This window comes from Callospermophilus lateralis, chromosome 6, assembly GCF_048772815.1.
Source record: "Callospermophilus lateralis isolate mCalLat2 chromosome 6, mCalLat2.hap1, whole genome shotgun sequence".
NCBI classification, from domain to species: domain Eukaryota; kingdom Metazoa; phylum Chordata; class Mammalia; order Rodentia; family Sciuridae; genus Callospermophilus; species Callospermophilus lateralis.
The window spans coordinates 54,766,634-54,780,985 of record NC_135310.1 but is presented as its reverse complement, the minus strand read 5'-3'; the positions used below and the strand labels follow the sequence as shown (position 1 = coordinate 54,780,985).

Below are 14,352 nucleotides of genomic sequence, written 5' to 3'. Positions count from 1 at the left end.
AACTCAAATATACATTTAAGCAGGAAAAAAAGAACAGAAGAGTATACATAATATGCAACATTTTATAAGAAAAAAGTACACTGTATATGTATACATTTATCTCTAAAAAGTTTCAAGAAACTGCTCAGTGAAAGAGAACTGTATACTTGAAATGCAGTGGTAGGCAATATAATTTTACTACATGCATGCCTCTCTGAATTTTGATCCATGAGATGTTTCCTTTTAAATAAATAAACTATATATGGGAAAAGATAGGAGCTCACCTAATAAAGAAGAGAGGAAGATAGGATTGAAGCTATCATGGTATATAGGTTTGGGGAATTTTGTTTATTTTTAATAGAAGAAAGGAACTTTTCATATATTGATTGAAAACAGCTGGTGAAAAGAAAAAAAAAAAAGTGAACCCTAACGAAATACTAGGACTAAATTATGGAACAACAAGAGGACCCAGGTACATGTAGCTTCATATGTTAAAGGTGGTCTTCAGAAGGTGGATGGGGAGAGTATGATTACACACACATGAAAAAAATTCAGGTGAGCCAATTGCAGTGGTGCTCACCTGTAATTCCAGCAGCTCAAGAGGCAGAGGCAGGAGAATCGATAGTTCAAAGCCAGCCTCAGCAATTTAGCAAGGCAATGAGCAACACAATGAGTCCCTAGCTCTAAATATAATACAAAATTTTGATGGGGATATGGCTCAGTGGTCAAGTGCCCCTGAATTCAATCCCCAGTATCCAAAAAATAAAATTCAGTTGAGAAGCTAAGAGATTCGTAGCCTCATTATATTAAAAATAATAACATTTCCATATCAAGTAGGAAACTTGATCACATGCACAGGGAAAGAAAGCATTGGGGCTTAAGGAAAGAATATTGGTTTGGGAACATTTCTTAGAAAATAAGTGGAATGGGGGCTGGGGATGTGGCTCAAGCGGTAGCGCGCTGGCCTGGCATGCTTGCGGCCCGGGTTAGATCCTCAGCACCACATACAGACAAAGATGTTGTGTCTGCCAAATACTAAAAAATAAATATTAAAATTCTCTCTTCTCACTCTCTCTCACTCTTTAAAAAAAAAAAGAAGTGGAATGGAAGGAGGGAAAAATAGAAGTTCATTGGATTAGACAAAGGGAAATGAAGGGATGGGAATAGGAAAGACAGTAGCCTGAGTTGGACAGAACTTTCCTATGTTCATATATGAATACATGACCAGTGAAACTTCAAATCATGTACAACCACAGGAATGGGATCCTAATTAGAATAAGTTATACTCCATGTATGTATAATATGCCAAAATATACTCTACTATAATGTATACCTAAAAATAACAATAAAAAATAGCTTTTTAAAAAAAGAAAAATGGAATGAACATGAGAGCTAACATTTATTGAATCCCAGAATTAAGTTACCTCATTGCTGCACTATGAGGAAGGTGTGTTTCATCCTCATTTTACTGATAAGAAAACAGGTTCCAGGGGGATAATTTCTGTAGTGTTACAGTTGGTCAGTGATGGGATTTAACTCCAAGTTTCTAAAACTATAGAGGATTTTGCCATTTATCAAGATCAAATGATCCCACTGAAACATTTCATGCTCTTGGATTAGTCTGTTTTCCATTACTAGGATGAAATATCTGAGGCAGGCTACGTTTTTTTTTTTTTTTTCTTTTTAGACTTGGGGTCTTGCTGTATTACCCAGGATGACCTTCTGGGCTCAATCAGTCCTCTTGCCTCAGCCTCCTGAGTAGCTGGAACTCTAAGCATGTGCCACCAGAAAGAAAAGAGTTAACTTTTTAAAGAAGTTTGTTCTGGAGATCCAAGGCTAAGGGGCTATTCCTGTTGATATGCTTCTTTTTATTTATTTATTTGTTACTGAGGATTGACCCCAGGAGCACTTTACCATTCAGCTACATCCCCAGCCTTTTGCTAGTTTTTTTTTTTTTTTCCTTTTCTTTTTTTAATGGAAACAGGTCTCAATGAATCGTTGAGGCTGGCCTCAAACTTGCAATCCTCCTGATCAACCTCCTGAGTCAGTTGGATTACAGGCATGTGCCCAGCTTCTCCTTTTTCTTATAAAGTTATATTAGCTTTCAGTCACCATAATGAAATACCCAAGATAACTAACTTACGAAGAGGAAAAGTTTATTTTGGCTCAGTTTTGGAGGTCCCAGTTCATTACCGATTGTTTGCTTTGGGCTTGTGGCAATGCATCACATCACAACAGCAACACATGGTGGAGCAAAAACCATTCATCTCTTGGCCAGGAAGCAAAAGAGGAAGGGGCCAGGGCCCACAATCCCCTTCAAGGGCATTTCCTCCAATGACCTAAAAACCTCCCACACAGCCTCACCACCTAAAGATTTTACCATCTCCCACATTGCCACGCTGGGGCCCAAACAGAGGCCTTTAGCAAAAGGCCTGACAGCAAAAACCATCAGGACACAATCATACCCTGATGACTTTATCTGATCCTAATCACCTCCCAAAAGCTCTACCTCTAGATACCATATGTTAGGTTTCTATCTTCTTAATGGATACATCACAAAGAGGGTTAAATTTCAACACATGAAGACTCGGGTACACTCTCAAAACATATCCCAACCATAGCACTGTCATAAATTCTACTTCATATGTATTACAATTACTAACCTTTTTTTCCCTTCATATTTGGTTGAGATCAGTCATTATTTTCCCCTTCTAAGTGTATGCAAGAGTCACAGGGCTTATGAAATACAGAGAATGTATAGTTGCCATTGCTGTTGAGATGTTCATTGTCTTGGTAAGTATAAGAGTCTTTCATTGCCTTTTCTGTTTCCCCCCACCAGCAACAGTTCTCTGGCCAATCAGGTTTCAGTGCACTAACTGCCATGTAAATATCTACTGCTCTTCTGGGAGGGATATTTGTATGGCTTAAACATTGATTTGAAGTGTGAGAAAGAAATTGCTTTCAATAAGAATGGTCTAATCTTAAAGGCTATTGAGGAAACAGATTCTGGTCTCCTTAGTACAGAGTTAATGTCAGGGCAGCTAAGGAGGAGGAATGAAGGGCAGTGGTATCTCTCTATTGGTTGAGAAGGCAGATCAGACTACTTGCTACAGATAGGCTTTAGGGGGAGCTTGATTGATGCCTGGGTTCCTTTTCTAGGGCTGCTGTGCTAAATAACCACAAACTGCTGAAACAAAACAACAAGTACTAATTACTTACCTGACAGTTCTGGAGACCAAGAGCCTAAAATCAAGATGTCTACACGGCTATATTCTCTCTAAAGCGTGGAGGAGAGAATCTTTCCTTAACATCTTTGAATTTCTGGTGATTGCCTTCAGTCTTTGGCATTGCTGACTTAATGGATGTAAAACTCCAATCCCTTTCCCTGTCTTCACATATCCATTTTCCCTCTGTGTCTGAATTTACCTCTTCATATAGAAATAATGGTCAAATTGAATTTTGAGCCCATCCTAATCCATTATAAACTAATTTTAACTTAAAAACATCTGCAAAAAAAAAACAAAAACTGTTTCCATAGGGTCACATTTATAGGTTCCAGGTAGACAAATTTGGAAGGGATAATGATTCAACCCAGTCCTGTGCCCAGGTTTTGATTCTGTCACTGAATGACAAGCCATCTTTAAAAAGGGCAGGGGCGGGAAGATGGATTTTGCCTTCACCCTATGCCACATTTGGCGGCAGTAGGAGGGACTCTGGTATCTCCAGACTGGATTTTCTTCTATTTTCTTGAATAAAAGAGAATAACTAGAGAAATGTTAATGAAGCACTCCCTCTTCATCTTTTAATGGTAATACTTTAATTACAGAAACATAACAAAGTAGGCATATATTATCCTTAAAATTATTTTTTTAAATTTTTAGTTATAGATGGACACAACATCATTTATTTATTTTTATGTAGTGCTGAGGATCGAACCCAGTGCCTTACACATGCCAGGCGAGTGCTCTACCACTGAGCCACAACCCCAGCCCCACTTAAAATTATTTTCTGTAGAAGTATTATAAGAATTTTTTTTAATGGTACCAAGGATTGAACCCAGAGATGCTTAACCACCAAACCATATTCCCAGCTGTTTTTTTTTTTTTTTTTTTTTTTTTGGCGAGGGGATAGGAGGTACTAGGGATTGAACTCAAGGGCACTCAAACACTGAGCCACATCCCCAGCCCTATTTTGTATTTTATTTAGAGACAGGGTCTCATTGAGTTGCTTAATGCCTCCCAGTTGCTGAGGCTGGCTTTGAACTCACAATCCTCCTGCCTCAACCTCCAAAACCCGTGGGATTACAGGCATGCACCACCCTGACATCCCCAGCCCTTTTTATTTTTTATTTTGAGACAAGGTCTTGCTAAATGGCTGAGGCTGACATCGAACTTGGAAACCTCCTGCCTCAGCTACTACACCCAGCTTGTTCTTTTTATTATCATATTTTAGTATATCACTCGTGGGAAAATACAGGATGTCCTCAAATATACACTAATGTGCTACAAAACAACAAAGTAAGTTCATCAATGCCACTGTCAAGCTGATAGTTATTTCAGAGAGCTGGTGGACACTTTTCTTTCCATCCAAAAATAAAAAATAAATTTCTTCAAAATAGTAGCAAGACTACATAGGAACCTTATTTATCTCTTTAATTTAATATGTTTTCTGGGGGGGAAAATCCTGTAAATTTAACATTTATCAGCCATTCTTGCATTCTAAACTTTTTAGTCCCAATTCTAAACTTTCTAACTCCAAATAGCAGGAATTGTTCCCTGACACTAGATTGTAGCCTTCCTTATGGTTTAAACAAAATTTTACAAAAAAAAAAAAAATGATAATCCCACAAATAGTTAATAAGGCCTAAGACCTAATCATATTCCAATAAGGATTTTTTTTTGGATCAATAAGGAATTTTTTATAAGTTGAATTTGGGTTAGGCTCATTGGCATACAAATGTAATACCAGCAGCTGTGGGGACTAAGGCAGGAGGATCCCAAGTTCTGAGGCCAGCCTCAGCAACTCAGTAAGACTCTCAAAATAAAAAATAAAAGTACTAGGGGTTCATCTCAGTGGTAAAACATCCCAGGGTTCAATCCCCAGTACCACACAAAAAAGAAAAAGTTGAGTTTAGTAGGCCTAGGTAGACAACCTACAATGAAAGAAAAAAAGTGATGGTTTCCACAATTTGTTCAAGTCAAGGAGAGGAGCATGTGCTCAGCAGCCAATCGATTAGGCATACCTTGCAAATCTTGCAAATCGGGTTCACTGCATATGTGATGGAAGTAGTGAGCAAAATTATGACTATTTGTTCATGCTTATGCCTTTAGTCATCTTGTTTATGATCTATATAGAAGTCAAATTTGCATATGGGGATAAATGGTGATAAAATTTCTTTTACCACAGTCTAATCTAGGTCAGAGAAATTTATTGAAGAGATTTATCATGTTGTTTCCTTGTGCTTTAAGGCTCAGCTCGGGCTTGTCTTCAGGAGTCTCTTGACTCCCATGGGCCAGGTTAGGTGCCCCTCATCAAACCATGCTGTTAGCTCTTTGTGCAGACTTCTTTACACTTCTCTTATTTTGTGCATATCATGTTTATGTTTCTCCTCACTGAGGCCATGAGGTCCTCCATGAGCAAATATTAAACTGGTTGAAGAGCCCTGGGTTCAATCCCCAGCACCACCAAATAAATAAATAAAATAAACTGTTTGCATTCTAAACCTTTACACTTGATTTTTTTTTTTGGGGGGGGGGGCAGTGAAGCATACAATTCTAAGTCACAAATGAATTTTCTTCAGAACCCTGAAGACATTACCCCATTATTTTCTAACATCAAGTAGCTCAGATATGTTATAAGTCTGTTTTATTCCTTTTTAAGCATTCTAGTTTTTTCCACAGAAATGTTTTAATTTTGTTTTGCTCGATTATCTTGTCTCCTCCTCTCCACTATTATTATTTCTCACTCCTTACCACTCTATTTGCAACTCTCACTAATTACATGTGGGACTTCTGAGATTGAATCTTAATGCTTCTTACCAGTTCTCTCTTTTGCTTTCCTTTGAAGAGCTCACATTTATATTAAAAACCTTAGTATAGCCTGGCATGGTTGGTGCATGCCTGTAATCCCAGCGGCTGCAGAGGCTGAGACAGGAGGACCATGATGAGTTCAAAACCAGCTTTGGCAAAAATGAGGTGCTAAGCAACTTACTGAGACCCTGTTTTTAAATAAAATACAAAATAGGGTTGGGGATGTGACTCAGTAGTTGAGTGTCCCTGAGTTCAATTCCCAGTACCAAAAAAAAAAAAAAAAAAAAAAAAACAACTTAATATAGAACTCCAGGGCTGGTGATGGGGCTTGGTGGTAGAGCACTTGTCCAGCATTTATGAGGCCCAGGGTTTTATCCCAGTGGAAGGAAGGAAGGAGGGAGGGAAGGAGGGAGGGAAAGCAGCACTTCTGGTTTTGATTTGATGCTAAATGTCTGAAACCTTTGCTCTGACAACATTTTGCCTATAGAGGAAAGAAGTAGATAAGAGAAGATTGCCATGATTGCATATGATTTTTCTCCCAAAGATTCATATGCCACAAATGTGGTACTCAGTGTAATGGTATTAAGTGGTGGTGAAACCACTAAGAATTGGAGCCTAGTGGGAGGTAATTAGGTCATTGGGGGCACCACCCTTGGAAAGGATTAATGCCCATCTCAAGCAAGTGGATTAGGTTTTACAGAACTGGATTAGTTAGTTATTGAGAAATCAGGTTGTTATAAAGTAAGTTCAGATTTCTAGGCTTCCTTTCTCACCATGTGACCTCTCTCTTTCACATGTATTCACACTAAGGATGTCATTCACTATGTTATGACATAGCCAGATGGCCCTCACCAGATGGGACTGCCCGATCTTGGATTTCAGCCTACAAAAATTGTGAGCTAAATAAGTCTCTTTCCTTTATAAAATACCAAACCTCGGGTATTTTGTTATAGTAATACACAACAGATTAAAACAAAGATCAACTGCTTTATATGCAATTCTTCCATTAATGTTCCAGCTCTACAGACTATTGTTGCACTTCCTTGTATGCTAACTGAAGCCCCAGAACTTCTGAAATGTTTGTGACCCGTATCTCTCTAGTCTTGTGATTGAAACCTGTGACCTGCAGCTCTATTACCTCTGTCACCACAATCTTAAATGTTTTAAAAAGCTTATTCCCAAGTCTCTTTTCTATTATTTTTTCCCTCTTGGAGCTTCTAAATCTTTATTACAGTGGTCTCTTTTTTGTTGTTGTTCTTTGGGGTTCTGAGTATTGAACCCAGGGACACTGTATTGCTGAGCTACATCTCCAGGTTTTTTTTTTTTTGTTGTTTTTTTTTTTTTTTTGAGAACAGACTTGCTAAGTTGCTTAGGCCTCATTAAATGGCTTGGGGCCTCATGTGTCCCACACCACCTAGTTCAGTGGTGTCTTTTTTTAAAAAAACTATAGATGGACACAATACTTTTATTTTATTTTATTTTTTATATGGTGCTGAGGAATAAACCCAGTTTCTCACATGTGCTAGGCAGGTGATCTACCACGAGCTACAATCCCAGCCCCATCAGTGATGTCTTATAAGAGCAACAGGAGGCAGGTGTGTGGTAGCACACAGCTGTTTGAGAGGCAGAGGCAGGAAGAGCACAAGTTTGAGGCCAGAATGGGCAACAAAGGGAGACCCACCCCTCAATATAAAAAATAAAAGTGGTGGAGTTGTAGCTCAGTGGTAGAACACCCCAGGTTCAATCCTCAGTACCCAATAAAAGAGAGAGAGAGAAAGCAATGTGTGTTCAGTCCACCCAAATTTAACCAGAAGCAATAATCACAGCATGAGTGCCAAGGCTATGTTTATTTTATTTGCCAATACTCACAATATACAGGGTCTTCATGACACTTAATAATTTGTGAAGTAGGGCTGGAGATGTAGCTCAGTGGTAGATTACATGCTTAGCTCTACCAAAGAGTTAATCTCTCTTCTGTTTGACTTATCATCTATAGCAGCCAAGAGAATGTGGTAATAGAATTGGGATATAGTACTAGTTTAAACAATGCAAATACAACTAAAGAAATTAAACAAAAAAAGATTTTATGTACCAGGAAAAAAAAGAACTTTCAATTTGCTTCAGGAAGTCAAATTTCAAAAACCAATTAAACTGAAACTGAAGCTGAAAGCCACTGTCAGACAGTGTATCTGAGGGCTGAGGTTGTGGTTCAGCGGGAGATTACTCGTCTAGCACATGTGAGGCCCTGGGTTCAACCCAGAGAAACCATGTAAACATAAATAAATAAAATAAAGGTATTTATTTGTCCAACTACAACTAAAAAATAATTACTTTTTTAAAAAAATGTCTGGAGAAAGAACTGCAATGTGTGATTTAATATCGTCAGAAATAGTTTAATTTCTTCTCATTGAGTTTTTCAGTATTGATCAACAAATGTCACCTAATCTATATACTAATTTACTTTTGTAAAAATTTATTCATAAAAGTAAGACATCAAGTGTCTTAAGTTTTGGTTGTTGCTTTTAAGGTACTCTTATTTAAAATTTACCTTTATATATTTTACTGGGAATGAACCTAGTAGAAAGAGCAAGTTGATAGTATTTTATAGGTTGTGAAGAGTTACTCTAAAAAAAGGCATTTCAAGATGCAGAATAGAGAATGTCACTTTCCTAGCTGATGCATGGTGTGAAACCAAGAAAGCAGACAGGCAGCTCTTAGCAAGGTGAGTGAATGAAAAAAATGGTATGGGGGCTTTACTGGAATTTAATACTGGATACTCAAAGCAGATTGAGGACTCACGAGATTGAATATAATAAAATAAGGAAGAAATCCCCTGTGCCACAGCTGCTACCACAGCCATAGTCACCACCCAGAGTGGTCCATCTGCGAGCAAAGTAGAGGGATAAGAAATTAAAGGAACCAGTATTTTTAGGAAGCCTGAGGCGTGTCTGGATACAAAGAGTTTAGAGATAAAAGACACTGCCCAACTGAAAGACATGCTGCACAATATCTTTGTTCAGGAAAGAAACCGCATCTCTCCTGGAGACATGTGGAAGTCAGAGGAAGGAACCATTTTGCAGCCACAGTGAAGAGGCCAGCAACTGGGCAAACCTGAGTCTGGCCCAAAATACAGGCCTGACAAACCCACACTGTACAACATAAAATGGTCCTGAGTAACCAGGAGACCATCAGATGTGGAAAGAAGTTTTCAGAGGGGAGAACTTGTGGTAGAAACCCACTAGGTTCTCCCTCCTCCCTCTCCAATCTGGCTTCTTGGAGGACCAGCTGGGAGAGATGCACCTTGCTGGGAATTCAAAAGGGCAGGGATGAGAGAGACTAAGTTTGGAGACTGAATCTGAGACCAGGGGATGTGTAGCCTGAAGTTGACATAGTGGACTAAGAATTGGCTCCTCCTTCACGCAAGTGGAACACAAAGGAGATTCCTGGGATACTGTCGTCCAGTGTGGATTAGCAATTTCTGGGCCCTAGAGGTGCTCTGATGTGAAATCTCCAGACTGATTGGAATTCAGCAAAGAGCCTGGAGCCCACCTAAGACCAAACCCTACATCCAGGAGTTCCACCGATGAAATGGCCTTTCTCACTCCAGGAATCCCACCCAGAGGGTGGAGCAAGCATCACACTCCAGGCAACCCCACCCAATGCTGCTGAGAAGGGAAGCTGAGAATCTTTTGAACTCCAACAGAAACAAATCTTTAACTTTTCATGGAGATCTCTTTTTTTTTTTTTTTTCCTGTTTTATTGTGAACTTAAAGTTCATGGAGATTCATACATATTCATATTTGTATTTTTTCTCATTTCTAGCATATATGAAACCAGTTGGTTTCCATGGATCAGTTTTTTGAGGACTAGGATATTTGATTAGTATACTTCAGTTTTGTTTTATATTCTTTTATTTTAAATTTTTACTTTATATTTTTTCTCTCACTTATCTGTTTCCCTTGATTTTCTCTCTTTCCTTCTGCTAACAGCCAATCCCTATTGTTCTCTCTTTTATGCTTCCTTTAATTTTTTTTACCTTCTTTCCTCCTCCTTCATAATCATCACATCCTACTTCACTTCTGTTCTCTCCCTGTCCACAGTTTGATATTGTAAACCCTTTTGCAAAATTACAGTTTTTATTGTAGGCAATAACTTATCATATATTTTCTGTTTATTGTGACATGTAGACATCATAGAGGAACAGTTTAGTTTAATGCTATATATTGTTTTCATTGGTTAATGTTATTATTTGTCTCCCCCTAAATGGTGAGGTACTGGAAACATTCAGGAACACTGTAAGTCTACAGGGTAGAAACTCTAAGCCCTCAGATCCATACTGTTACATGGGCAAACAACATGAAAAGGCAAGGGAACAAATTGCCCCAAACAAACCAAGAAACTTCAGTAACAGAATCCATTGATACCACAGTGGAAGAAATGTCAGAGAAGGAGTTTAGAATGTACATAGTTAAACAAATCTGTGAGGTAAAGGATGATGTAAGGAGTGAAATCAGAGAGAAAATATAGGAAGTGAAAGATCACTTGAATAAAGAGATAGAGATGCTGAAAAAAATTAAACAGAAATCCTTGAAATTAAGGAATCAGTAAACAATTTAAAATTCAGTGGAAAACATCACCAACAAATAGACCACTTGTAAGACAGAGTTTCAGACAATGAAGACAAAATATATAAACTTGAAAACAAAGTTGACCATGGAGAAAAGATGTTAAGAGACCATAAACAGAATTTTCAAGAAACATGGGATAACCTGAAAAGACCAAATTTAAGATTTATTGGGATAGATGAAGGCTTGGAGATATAAACCAAAGGAATGCACAAACTTTTCATGAAATAATACCAGAATATTTCACAAACCTAAAAAATGAAATGAAAAATCAGGAACAGGAGTCTCACAGTATTCCAAATATACAAAATTGAAACAGACCCACACATTATTATGAAAATTCCTAACACAGAGAATACAGATAGAATTTCAAAGCCTGCCATAGAAAAATGACAAATCATACTTAAAGGGAAACCAATCGGGATCTCAGCTGATTTCTCAACCCAGACCCTCAAATCTAGTAGGTCTTGGAATAATATATATCAAGCTCTGAAAGAAAATGGATGTCAGCCAAGAATACTATACCCATCAAAATTAAGCTTCAGAATTGATGATGAAATAAAAACCTTCCATGATGAACAAAATTTATAAGAATTCACAACTAGGAAGTCTGCAATATAAAATATTCTCAATTAAATATTTCATGAAGAACTAATGAAAAATAAAAGTGAAAACCAAAAAAAGGAAGAACTACACTAGAAAAATAGTCAACTAAGGAGAAACTAATTCAAATTAAAAACTTGATATAAATCAAAATGACATAGAATAAAAACCACTTCTCAATAATAACATCAAATGGCCTAAACTCATCAATCCAAAGACATAGAATGGCAGATTGGATATAAAAAAAGACTCAACAATATGCTGTCTCCAAGAAACTCACATCATAGGCAAAGACATCCACAGGTGGAAGATAAAATAATGGGAAAAAAACATATCATTCACATGGATCTTCTAAACAAGCAGGAATTTCTATCCTTATGTCAGATAAAATGAACTTCAAGCCAAAGTTAATCACAAAGGACAAAGAAGGACATTTCAAACTGCTTAAGGGAATTATACATCAACAAGACATAACAATTGTACATATTGTTATGGAGCATCTATGTACATCAAATAAACCCTTCTCAATTTCAAGATTAAAATAGACCACAACACAATAATGCTGGGTGACATTAACACATCTCTCACAACTGGATAGATCCTCCAAACAAAAACTAAATAAATAATTTTTATAACTAAAAAATACAATTAATAATTTAGACTTATATAGAATATTTCATCCATTAATAACTGAATATACTTTCTTCCCAGTAGCTTACAGATTCTTCCCTAAAATAGTTCATATTTTAGAACACAAAGCAATTGTTAGCAAATACAAAAAAATAGAGATAATACCTTGTATTCTATCAGGTCATAATTAAATAAAGTTAGAAATCAATGATAAAACAAAAGATAGAAGCTACTCTAAAAGATGGATACTAAATAATATGATATTGAATGATCAATGGGTAGCAGAAGAAATCAGAGATGAAATTTTAAAAATACTTAGAGGTAAGTGAGAATAGCAATACAACGTATCAAAATCTCTGGGACACCATGAAGGCAGTTCTAAGAGGAAAGTTCATCTTATTGAGCTCATTCATTAAAAGGATAGAAAAATCACCAAATAAATAAACTAATATTACATCTCAAAACCCTAGAAAAAGAAGAAAAAAACAAAAGCAAAATCAGTAAAAGACAGGAAATAATTAAAATCAGAGCTCAAATCAATGAAATTAAAACAAAAAACATCAATGAAAGAATAAGATGGTTCTTTAAATAAATAAAATTGATAAACCTTTAGCCAACATAATGAAGAGAAAGAGAGAGAAAACTCAAATTACTAAAATTCATGATGAAATAGGAAATATCACAATACACCCTACTGAAATACAGACAATAATTAGAAGATATTTTGAAATTTACATTCTAATAGAAAATCTTGAATACATCAACAAATTTCTAGAGTAATATGACCTATCTATATTAAATCAGGAGGACATAAAAAATTTAAGCAGATCAATTTCAAGCAATAAAATTAAAGATGCCATCAAAAACCTGCTAAAAAATTAAAGGCCAGGACAAGACAAATTCTCATCTGAGTTTGACCAGACCTTCAAAGAAGAATGAATATCCATCCTCTTCAAATTATTCCATGAAACAGAAAAGGAGAGAACCTTTCCAAACTCATTCTATGAAGCTAGTACTACTCTGATACCAAAACCAGACAAAGATATATCAAGAAAACTTGAGAACAATATCCCGATGAACATAGAAGTAAAAATTCTTTCTATAAATATGTTTTTAGTTGTAAATGGACACAATATCTTTATTTATTTATTTTTATGTGGTGCTTGGGATCAAACCCAGTGCCTCACATGTGCTAGGCAACCTCTCTACCAATGAGCCACAACCCCATCCATCCCCTGCAAAAATCCTTAACAAAATATTGGCAAATTGCATACAAAAATATATTTAAAAGATAGTGCAGCATGATCAAGTGGGGTTCATCTTAGGGTTGCAGGATTGGTTCAACCTACAGAAATCAGTAATCATAATTCATCATATCAATAAAGAATCACATGATTATCTCAATAGATGCAGAAAAGGCATTTGACAAAATACAGAATCCATTCATGTTTAAAACACTAGAAAAACTAGGGATAGTAGAAACATACCTCAATATTTTAAAGGCTATATATGTTAAGCCCAAGGCCAACATCATTCTGAATGAAGAAAAATTGAAAGCATTCTCTCTAAAAACAAGAGAAGGATGCCCTCTTTCACCACTTCTATTCAACATAATCCTTGAAACTCTAGCCAGAACAATTAGATAGAAGGAAGAAATTAAAGGGATAAGAATAGGAAAAGAAGAACTCAAACTATCCCTATTTGACAATGACATGATTTTATATATAGAAACCCAAAAAGCTCCACCAGAAAAACCTCTAGAAATCATAAATGAATTCATCAAAGTGTCAGGATATATAAAATGATCACCTATAAATCAATTATATCAACTATCAGAGAAATTAGGAAAACTATCCCACTCACAATAGCCTCAAAAAAATATAAAATATTTGGAAATCAATCTAACAAAAGAGATGGAAGACCTCTATGATGAAAACTACAGAACACTAAAGAAAGAAATTGAAGAAAAGCTTAAAAGATGGAAAGATCTCTCATTCTCTGGGATAGGCAAAGTTAGTATTGTCAAATGGCCATACTACCAAAAGCATTATACAGATTTAATGCAATTTCTATTAAAATATAAATGACAGTCTTTATAGAAGTAGAAAAAGCAGTCATGAAATTCATTTGGAAAAATAAGAGACCCAGAATAGCCAAAGCAATTCTCAGCAAAAAAAGTGAAGCAGGAGACATCACAATACCAGACCTTAAACTACACTATAGAGCCATGAGTAACAAAAATGGCATGGTATTGGCACCAAAACAGAAAAGGAGACAAATGGTAGAGAATACAAGACACAGACACAAACCCACATAAATACAGTTATCTCGTATTAGACAAAGGCATCACAGATATACATTTGAGAAAAGATAGCCTCTTCAACAAATGGTACTGCTAAAACTGGAAATCCATATAAGGCGAAATGAAACTTAACCCCTATTTCTCATCCTGCACAAAACTCAACTCAAAGTGGATCAAAGACCTA

General features: G+C 36.4%; 1 protein-coding gene across 1 annotated transcript in view; it reads left to right on the top strand.

Moving 5' to 3' along the window:
* Amd1 (adenosylmethionine decarboxylase 1) overlaps nt 1–14,352 on the top strand; it is a 530,556-nt gene that overhangs the window by 468,230 nt on the left and 47,974 nt on the right. The gene's annotated exons all lie outside the window — the stretch shown is intronic.